General features: G+C 43.0%; 1 protein-coding gene across 1 annotated transcript in view; it reads left to right on the forward strand.

Annotated features, from left to right (window-relative positions):
- The first annotated feature begins 1,151 nt into the window (after window positions 1-1,151).
- Window positions 1,152-10,712, forward strand: part of pkig (protein kinase (cAMP-dependent, catalytic) inhibitor gamma) — a 40,554-nt gene continuing 30,993 nt past the window's right edge. The window contains exon 1 of the mRNA XM_083975392.1: window positions 1,152-1,421. The gene's annotated coding sequence lies outside the window, so the exon portion shown is untranslated. The remainder of the gene's footprint in view (window positions 1,422-10,712) is intronic.

A 10,712-nucleotide genomic window follows, 5' to 3' on the forward strand; every position in this document is an offset into this window, starting at 1 on the left:
TTTTCTGTCTTTTTACTTCTTTCTTTCTTTCTTTCTTTCTTTCTTTCTTTCTTTCTTTCTTTCTTTCTTTCTTTCTTTCTTTCTTTCTCTCTCTGGCTTTTTTAGTTCTTTCTTTCTATTCTTTCTATTTACTCTATCTATCTACAGTACCACTTTCTATCCATCATCCCTCGCTCTGTCTCTTTTTATTCTTTCTTTCTTCTACTCCCTTTCCCTGTCTTCTTTCTTTCTTTCTTTCTTTCTTTCTTTCTTTCTTTCTTTCTTTCTTTCTTTCTTTCTTTCTACATATTTATATAGTCTACATTTTCATGTCACTATATGAAATTGACCAAATCTCTAAAAGGTTTCAAATATAATTCTTACATATATTTTTTTATTTTCATATTTACATATTTGTGTTTTTCATACACAGGGTATATAAATAAATCCAGTGTTTGTTGTTGTTGTGTTGTGTTGTTGTCAGGGGGAACAGGTTTATTATCATAATAATTATTAATATCATAATAATAATAATCACAATGATAAAAGTGATGATGACAATAATAGGACTGTGTGTGTGTCTTTTTCTTTCTTTCTTTCCTTCTTCTAACCCTTTTCTCTGTCTTTCTTTCTTTCTTTCTTTCTTTCTTTCTTTCTTTCTTTCTTTCTCTGGCTTTTTACTTCTTTCTTTCTACTCCTCTCTATCTCTATCTATTTATATGTAGTCTAAATGTTTATGTCCCTATATGAAATTAATTTCTAAAAGGTTTCAAATATAATTCCTACATGTATATTTTAAATTCATATTTACATGTTTTTGTTTTTCATATATATAAATAAATCCAGTGTTTGTTGTTGTTGTTGTTGTCAGGGGGAACAGGTGAAGCCACATCGGTCACGTGACAACAACATCAACCTGAAGAGACTTTATTATTATTATTATTATAATAATCACAATAATAATAGTGATGATGACAATAATAGGACTGTGTGTGTGTGTGTAATGTAGTGTGTGTGTGTGTGTGTGTGTGTGTGTGTGTGTGTGTATGTGTGTGTGTGTGTGTGTGTGTGTGTGTGTGTGTGTGTGTAATGTAGTGTGTGTGTGTGTGTGTGTGTGTGTGTATCTCCCAGCCCACAGAGCAGTGGGAACAAGCCTCCACGCGCGCCTCTGATTGGCTCGCACGCGGACAACTCCATTTTGGAAAAACAGCTGTTTGAAGACACCACCTCTCTCTCTCTCTGTGGTTCAGACGGAGCTTCAGGCTTCACGCTGCTCTGTCCCTCTCTCTCTGTCTGGTCCATGGTCCTTGAACGCATCATCCTGCTTCATCAGCTGCTGCGGCTCTTTTCTCCTCTGTCTGTCCGGCGCAGCAGGGTCCATGCGGCCGCGGCTCGATTCCCTTTGTAACCAGTGGAGGAGAGGAGGAGGCGACCAGACCAGGGTTAGTGACGCTGCTGTATTCTCTCTCTCTCTGTGTGTGTGTGTGTGTGTGTGTGTGTGTGTGTGTGTGTGTGTGTGTGTGTGTGTGTGTGTGTGTGTGTGTGTGTGTGTGTGTGTGTGTGTGGTGCGTGTGAAGTGACCGACCGACCGCAGCAGAGTCACGAAGCGGCCGCAGGTTGGTGAGTCTGAGCCGGGCAGCTTCTCCTCCGAGCCCCGCTGCTCCTCTCCACGGTGCTGGAGCTCCGTGCGTGTATGTGTGTGTGTGTGTAGCCGTGTCTGTCAGCCTTTAATGTGAATCTTTTTTTTTTTAAACATTTTTTTTTATCCCCTCGGACGTGTGGGGCGTTCAAGTGCACCCATTATCCTGGTAGTGTATTGTGTGTAGGCTGTCTCTCTCTCTGTGTGTGTGTGTGTGTGTGTGTGTGTGTGTGTGTGTGTGTGTGTGTGTGTGTGTGTGTGTGTGGTTGTGCATTGTGTGTAGGCTGTGTGTGTGTGTGTGTACAGAGGCATGCACGTCCTTCTTCCCACACACTCACTGCTGCTGCTGCTGCTGCTGCTGCTGCTGCATTCACTGTCCGTGGTGACAGACTGTGTTGTTGCCTCTGAACGCCTCATCAGCTTCTTTCCTTTCCTTCCTCTCCTTCTCTTTCTTTCTTTCTTTTTTTATTTAACATATATCTATCTATCTACCCCCCCCCCACCCCTCCTCCTCCTCCTCCTCTTCTGTCCATCTACACACTAACTGTGCTGTGTTTGCTACGGGATGAGACGCTGACAGCAGCTCCAGATAATAGTCTGTATCTGTATCTGTGTCTGTCTGCTGCTGCTGCTGCTGCTGCTGCTGCTGGACGCCAATGTCACATTGCTGCTGCTGGAGGAGGAGGAGGAGAGAGGAGAAGAGAGGAGGGGGAGGAGGAGGAGGAGAGAGGAGAAGAGAGGAGGAGGAGGAGGAGGAGTGATGGGGATGGAGGGATGAAGCTGCCCCCCCACTTTGCCTGAGTGTTGCTGGGCAGCTGCCAGTCACAGGCAACGGGGCAGTGGTGAGAATAAACACTGGCTGGCTGCCTGTGTGTTATACTGTGTGTGTGTGTGTGTGTGTGTGTGTGTGTGTGTTATACTGTGTGTGTGTGTGTGTGTGTGTGTCTGCTCCTTGTCTTCATGTTTATATTGGAGGTTTTTAAATAAAGCAGATTTGCAGCGTTGCAGTGTTTCTGCAGAGCGAACAGAGCAGAGCAGTGCATTGTGGGAATGGTTTTTTAGTGTTTTTTTTTAGTGTTTTTTACATCACGGCTTCAATAGAAAGAAACTGTTGCACCAACCAACCGGTGGCTTCATGTTGGACACAACCTGCTGATCCCAGGTCAGTGAGTGGTTTAAAGGGATAGTTCAACATGTTGTCAAACCGGCTCATTGCCATAATCCCTATAGTCACAGCAGCAGCAGGTTTGTTACCTTCTGGTGGACAAGTTGTGAGCTGCACATTCACCACGCTATGAGATAATAACACAACGTTACCACACAGAGTTGTTTTAGAGGGAAATACAGAGACTGTTGATGAAAAACTGTCCCTGAAGGTAACGCGCATCAGTGGTTTTGCATGAATTTCCCTCTAAAACAACTCTGTGTGGTAACGTTGTGTTATTATCTCATAGCGTGGTGAATGTGCAGCTCACAACTTGTCCACCAGAGCGTTGTGGAGTTGTTGGATTGTGTATTTGATGAGTTTGATGAGGGAAACCAAGAAATCCCATAATGAGCCTCCGTAGCGTAGCTCTGAGCAGCTCACGGCTCTGCTCCGCCGTTCTAAAAATAGCTTGCACCGACAATTAAAGGTAACAATCCTGCTGCTATGACTATAGGGATTATGGCAATGGGCCGATTTGACTAAATGTTGAACTATCCCTTTAAATATATATGTATAAAACACAAAGGAGCAAAGTTTGGATCATTGTTTTGATTATTGGTGAATTATTTGGTTGATAAAACAGTGGACGGTGCAGCTGGATGATGAAGGTGTTTGGTGTTTCATCTTGACAACGACTGAAAGAGATTAAAAATATTAATATTACAGATTATTTCTACTAATGATTCATCAGGAGTCGTGTTGTTGTGTTGTTGTGTTGTTGTTTGGCCCAGAGGTGAGTCAGTCTGGTTCTGGATAAAAAAAGAAAAGAAAAGAAGAAACACATCATCACATTAATGTACGGTGGCCTGGAGGGGCAAACCAACATTACAACATCCCCAACACTTTTACAAAGTTTGAAACAAATTTACATTTTAGAAAACGTTTTTACATATAGAGTGACGGACGAGAGTTTCGCTATATATCTAATTTTTCATGTCACTATATCACCGTTTAGACTAATCTGATGTTTGCGTCTATAAAACCAATGATTGGACAAACATTACTATTTCTGTGTGCACATTTTTGTAATTAGTCATGGTTATCATAGATTAGCCGGGCTAACGGTTAGCTACCTGTTTAACTTTAATAACTCAGTGACTCAATAAACGGTCCATGAAAAAATATTTTCTCCAGCGGATATCTGAGTTCCAACATGACTGAGCTAACTGGAGTAGTTTCATGTCGTGTCCCACAACGGGAGGGTTTTAACAGCTGACGTCCTGATGTTAGCTTGGCTACCGCCGTTAGCTTAGCTACCGCCGTTAGCTTAGCTACCGTTAGCTGTCCCTGTCAGCTGAGCCACTGATGTTTTCTAGACACCGTGATTCCCCCAAACTGAATAAATACAACACATAGCAACACAAAACACACACACACAGAAATAAAGTTTCTTCAATCATTTCAGATTTGTCTAAACAGTGATAGGGCGTGAAAAATATGATATATAGCTAAACTCTCGTTCGTTACTATTGATCTCATTCAAATTACGTGCTGGTTTTCTACCCGGAAGTAGAATGTAAACAACAAGGAGATTCGGTCTATCCACCACTTTCCGGAGAACGACGCTGGGTGTCGCCATGACACTCCATTCATTACATTTTAGATTAACGTTAGCTGGGCTAACCGTTAGCTGTTAGCCGTTAGCCGTTAGCAGTGTCTTAAATAACTCAATAAACGGTCCATGAAAAAATATGTTTTCCAGCGGATATCCTAGTTCCAACATGACTGAGCTAACTGGAGTAGTTTCATGTCGTGTTCGACAACGGGAGGGTTTTAACAGCTGACGTCCTGCTGTTAGCTGTCAGCAGCAGCTAAGCTAACAACTACGATAGCCATGACTAGTTGCAGAGGCGTGCACACAGAAGTGGAGGTGTTCGTGCGGTAATTCGTTTTCTAGACTTAACAAACATCAGACTTAGTCAAAACGGTTTTGGCAGCCCGGAGCCCCCACATTTGGTGCCTACACCGGTGGCTAACGCTACCAGTTAGCTGCTAACGCTACCAGTTAGCCGCTAACGCTACCAGTTAGCCGCTCGCTAGAATGCTACTACGGGGTGAAATGGAAGTTGAAAACCGACTTCCGTTGTGGTGTGACGCAATGGATCATGGGAAAATAAAGTGGTGGATAGGAGTTGTTGCTGTAGTTCGGTGGTCACCAACCCGTTGATGGAGACTGTCCCAGTCGATCTCGCTAATACCGGAAAGATGAGTTCAGAAACACATTACTGTATATGCCCGATTGATGTTGGGCTGGCTTTGCTGTTTCGTAATTCTTTTTTTTTTAGCGGATGGGTGCTGCATTAACTACAGATGGAAATTAGCCCTAGTGGCTAAATCTGGTACAACCATCTCTTCTCTGTTCTGGATTAATGGTATTGTACATTGTCCCGTAATAATAAACTAAACTAAACCAAACTTAAAGCTATCAGTAAGTGATCCGGTGGTTTTGTCTAACTTCCTGTCAGCAGATGGAGTTAGCAGTCCCCGCCCTCGTCATGGATCTACTGACTGACAGACCCGTGTTTCAGACCAAACACTCTATAGAAGTGATTGCTGTCGGAAGATACAACTATTTAAGACTTATATTAACACAAACATTCACCTCACTTCTGCTTTAACCAATGAGATAAGAGAACAGAGGAACGCACAGTCCTCTTCCTCCTCCTCTTCCTCCTCCTCTTCCTCTTCCTCCTCCTCTTCCTCCTCCTCCTCTTCTTCCTCCTCCTCCTCTTCCTCCTCCTCCTCCTCTGCTGCCAACAATAACACGGTGACTCTGAGAACATCTGCAGCTGCATTAGGAGGAACTCTCTCTGTCTGTGGTTGTTTGTTTTAAGTGGTCGTCAGGTTTTCTCCTCTGAAGCTTCACTCAGCTCCTCTTCCTCCTCTTCCTCCTCCTCCTCTTTCTCAGGCTGTCGGAAATCTTAAAGGGATAGTTCAACATAGGGGTGGGCAAAAATATCGATATGGCAATATTATCGCGATACTTTATATCGCGATACGATATCGATATTCAATATTTAAATATCAATTTGGCTTTTGATGCTTATTGATAGTATAGTTAAGAGAGACAGAGAGAGGGGGGTTGAGGACTGTAGCCTCTACATGAGGCGCCTGCTTAACCTCCTGCTCCACTCGATGCCCCTCAATACCGATAATATTTTTTCAAATAATAAATCGTGTTTCAGATGTAAATCCAGTACGACTTCCGCACCTCTGCTCCGCGAGGTGTCACTGTACTGCTGCCTCAGACAGTGTGTTGTTCATGCAAACATGTTGTTGTAACTTGCGCTTGTATAGTTACAATAAAATGGCATGGATAATTTGAATTACATTGTTTTGACTCAGTTTGTCCCATAAATTATCACTATCATCTGATGTACATACAACTCTGATTTTAATATGCATAATGCCTTTTACATTTTTCAGTGAACTATGTAGAATATCGCAATATATCGCAAAATTTGGATATCGCAATATCGTATCGTATCGTGACTCAAGTATCGTGATGCGTATCGTATGGTGAGGTCCTTGGCAATGCCCACCCCTAGTTCGATTATGGCAACTTGGCCCATTGCCATAATCCCTAGAGTCATAGACACATCACCATGTGTTGTTGTGTTGTGTCAACCTGCTCAGCCATTGGTTCAGCGCAGCGTCGGAAGATACAACTATTTAAGACTTATATTAACACAAACATTCACCTTACTTCTGCTTTAATAAACTTGAAGAAGGAGCTGAGACGGCGAGGAAGCAAAGATTCTGAGTGAAGCAGAGAAACGTTCTGGTGTGATGCTGCTGGTCCAGCACCAGCACCAGACCCGTGTGTGTGTGTTAACAGCCTCCTGTGTTCAGGGATTCGGGTCATTTCGTGCTTCAGATAAAAATAGAAATCTATTCTCAGAACTGGTTCAAGTCGAGTGCATCGTTTGTTGAGATCGTGTCCGGCTCGGCCTGGCTCGGTTTGGCTCGGTTTGGTTCGGCCCGGCTCGGCTCGGGGGCGTTCCTGGTCCGTGTCTGGTGACCTCACTGCTGCTGCTGCTGCTGCTCCGTCTATTTCAGGCTCTAATGTCCACTACAGATCTGCTGGACGCTCTCACAAACGCGCTCCATAACGCGTTATCTTTTGTTTATCACGATTAAAACTACATGTAACGTTTTCCACCGCTCCAGTTATTGATGTTTCACCGGCTTCGTTGTCAACAGATGCACATGGAGGAAGAGGAGCGTCACCAGAACAGACTGTCACAGTTCTACTGTCTTTCTGTGGAAATATCTCATAGTACAACATGAAAACCTGCAGCTTATATTCAAGTGCGGCCTAGATATGTATGTATTTTCTTTTAAAGGGACAACCAGGAGTTTTGTTAAAGCAAAGTGTTTCCACTACATTTATGAGCCTCCGCACCATGAAATTCTTTGACCGGCGCAAGACAGACTCATGTTTTCATTCATCAAGAATTAAAGTCAGAGGTTGGAAGACGATCACATACCGTCGTAGTTCCCACCATAAACGGAGATTCGGCGGCGTTATTCTCATGACTCGCCACGAAACCGAAAGTAAAGAAACGCTGGTCGGCTCGACCAGCGTTTCCACCACCACTAATAATAACAAAATAACCATAGAGACAAAACCATAGATTTATAGAAAATGGACCATTAACAAGTGGTAACGGAGATTCATCCACATTAATATCAGACTTTTTTATTGTCGCGAAATTTTTCGTTCTGCCGCTGGAGAAACTCCTCGTTGTCCCTTTAACATTTAGCCGGTGCGGCTGATACTCGGGTGCGCTCTAGTCCAACAATCAAAGCTGCAGTTTTTTACTTCTATATAACCAGAGTGTGGTTTTCCTGCTGATGCTGTTGAGAGCCGGAGCAGGTTTGATTCCTGCAGCAGGACTCAGGACCCGTCTGCAGCCTGAGGTGTGACTGTGTCTGCTGGAGAGGAAGTCGCTGATTGGACGAGTGTTTCCTGTGGTGAAGGAGCTTTTAGCTTTTAGTGGCTGATAAGACTGAACACCTGATTGTGTGTGTGTGTGTGTGTTGAGGCACTCTAAGTAAAGTCTTTATTTATGGATCCACTTCATCCAGAGTTCAGTCAACAGAAGATCAGAATCTACTGTGACCAGGTTTTGTCTTTAAAGAGGGAAATGCAGAGACTGTTGATGAAAAACTGTCCCTGAAGGCAACGTGCATCAGCGGTTTTGCATGAATTTCCCTCTAAAACAACTCTGTGTGGTAACGTTGTGTTATTATCTCATAACGTGGTGAATGTGCAGGTCACAACTTGTCCACCAGAGAGTTGTGGAGTTGTTGGATTGTGTATTTGATGAGTTTGATGAGGGAAAGCAAGAAATCCCATAATGAGCCTCCGTAGCGTAGCTCTGAGCAGCTCACGGCTCTGCTCCGCCGTTCTAAAAATAGCTTGCACCGACAATTAAAGGTGATGAACCTACTGCTATGACTATAGGGATTATGGCAATGGGCCAATTTGACTAAATGTTGAACTACCCCTTTAAAACTTTCCTTTCCCTCTATATGAGCATGTGAGAGGCTGAGATCTTGTTCTTGTTCTTCCACTGAAACCCTCTGTGACCTCTGATGTGACCACGGCCTGAGGGATCATTACGCCCACACACACACACACACACACACACACACACACACACACACACACACACACACACACACACACAGGGAGGGAGTGACACATGCAGGGTGGAGCTGGAAGAGTCCGACTGGAAACTGGCACAGGAAGCAGTTTCAGCCTCAGACAAATATAAATATATATATACAGTATAAAAACAACCCGATGTGGCACGACGGCCTCGTTAACGACTGCAGCTGCAGACCCTGAACACAACATCAGTTGATTCTTCCATTGTTGCCACATTTACACTGCAAAACCTCGAAATCTTACCAAGAATATTTGTCTTATTTCTAGTCAAAACAAATCTCATTCTACTTAAAATAAGACTCATCACATTAAAAAGCAGCTTGTTTTTAGACACTTTTTACTTCTTTCAAGCAGATTTTCACTTGAAATAACTAGAAAAATCTGATAGTGGAGCAAGTTTTTTGTGTTTGTAATAAGAAAGAAAAACTTGCTCCACTATCAGATTTTTCTACTTATTTCAAGTGAAAATTAGTTTGAAACAAGTGAAAATGATCTAAAAACAAGTTAATTTTTAGGTGATGAGTCTTATTTTAAGTGGAAAGAGATTAGTTTTGACTAAAATTTTGACAAGAAATAAGACAAATATTCTTGGACAGATGTTGAGTTTTTGCAGTGTAAATGAGGCGGTTTGTTGGAGTTGGAGTTGGTTGCCGTGGTCACCAGAGACTTTTCTAATCAGAGCTGGTTGTTGTGTGAGTGGATTCTGATCCGTGTGAACCGGTGTGGAAGTAAAAACCCGGCGGGTCGACTCGCTCACAGCTGATTGGATGAGAGTCTCGTCCCGTCATGGAAAGAGAATTAAAGTCAAAACGGTGTGTTGTTGCGTTCATTGTTTTTCTAGACGGTGCGTTCAAAGCTTTAAAGGGATACGCCAACATTTTTTTTTCGTGTCTTGCCTCACTCCCGAGTCCATGACCAGCAGATAGACTCCATCCTTTCCACTGTGCGTGCAGTAACAAGGGAGATAGAGCCGTATCGCCGTAATTAGCTTAGCTCAAACACTGGAAGTGTATGGGTAGTGTTAGCTAATTAGTGACTTTAGGTGGAGGCAGGCTAACACTACCTATACACTTCCAGTGTTTGAGCTAAGCTAATTAGCGACTTTAGGTGGAGGCAGGCTAACACTACCTATACACTTCCAGTGTTTGAGCTAAGCTAATTACGGGCGATACGGCTCTATCTCCCTTGTTACTGCACGCACAGTCGAAAGGATGGTGTCTATCTGCTGGTCATGGACTCAGGAGTGAGGCAAGACATGAAAAGAAAATGTTGGCGTATCCCTTTAAGATCAATGAGAGTGATGAGACGACTGATGTGGCCTTCACTGTCTGTGGGAGAATCGGGGCCTGTGAAGCTGCGAGTGGGAAACTCTGCTGCTTTAAATGACTTCATTGTGTTTAGTTTTGTTCTTGTTGATGTGAATCCCAGCAGAGAGGAAGCTGATGAGCTGCTGACAGGAAGTCGCTCTCACACAGGAACTCATTAACATCATTAAACTCACTTGACAAGTGTAAACATGAACTTTATGTTGATGGAGGAAAAAAAAAAACCTCCTTCATGTTCATCTCACTCCCAGTTTCCTCCGACAGGAAAATGTTGTTTATGAATTGATCTCTCAGTCGGATATAGAATCAGCTGCAAGGAACAACTGAGTCATTGGTAAAATAATAATAAAATAATCAATCAATCAAAATCTATAATGTGATCATCCAGGAACAGTTTTAGTTGTTTTCATAAGAAATCTATGTTGTTTCCTGTTTCCCTCAAAGTGAAGATTTCATTCTGTGTCTTTATGTCGATGAAGTCGACATTTAAAAATGTTTCTTAAATAATTTTCATGTTAATTAATGGTGAAATAGTCTGATAATGAGTTAATGATGATACAAGAATGACAGAAGTGAAATCTGCTTTTATTTTGAAAAGCTGCAGTTTGACGGGGCTTTTAAACACAGCTTGTGTGTGTGTGTGTTACGTTTGCATCTTTTCATCCTCATCAGCAGCAAATTGAATCACATGACGCCTCCACTTCCTGTAGGAGGGAGGAGAGACGGAGCAGCTGAGAGGAGCTGCAGGAATAAGGAAGGAGAGAAGGAGGAGGAGGAGTAGAGGAGGAGTGTTCCTCCTCCTTCAGTCGTTTCTCTTCTGCAACAGGAGTTCAGAGGAAACACCGGAGCCTGTGAGGGACATTTCCTTTTATAGCAAAACACAAT

This window comes from Trachurus trachurus, assembly GCF_905171665.1.
Source record: "Trachurus trachurus genome assembly, chromosome: 7".
Taxonomy (NCBI): domain Eukaryota; kingdom Metazoa; phylum Chordata; class Actinopteri; order Carangiformes; family Carangidae; genus Trachurus; species Trachurus trachurus.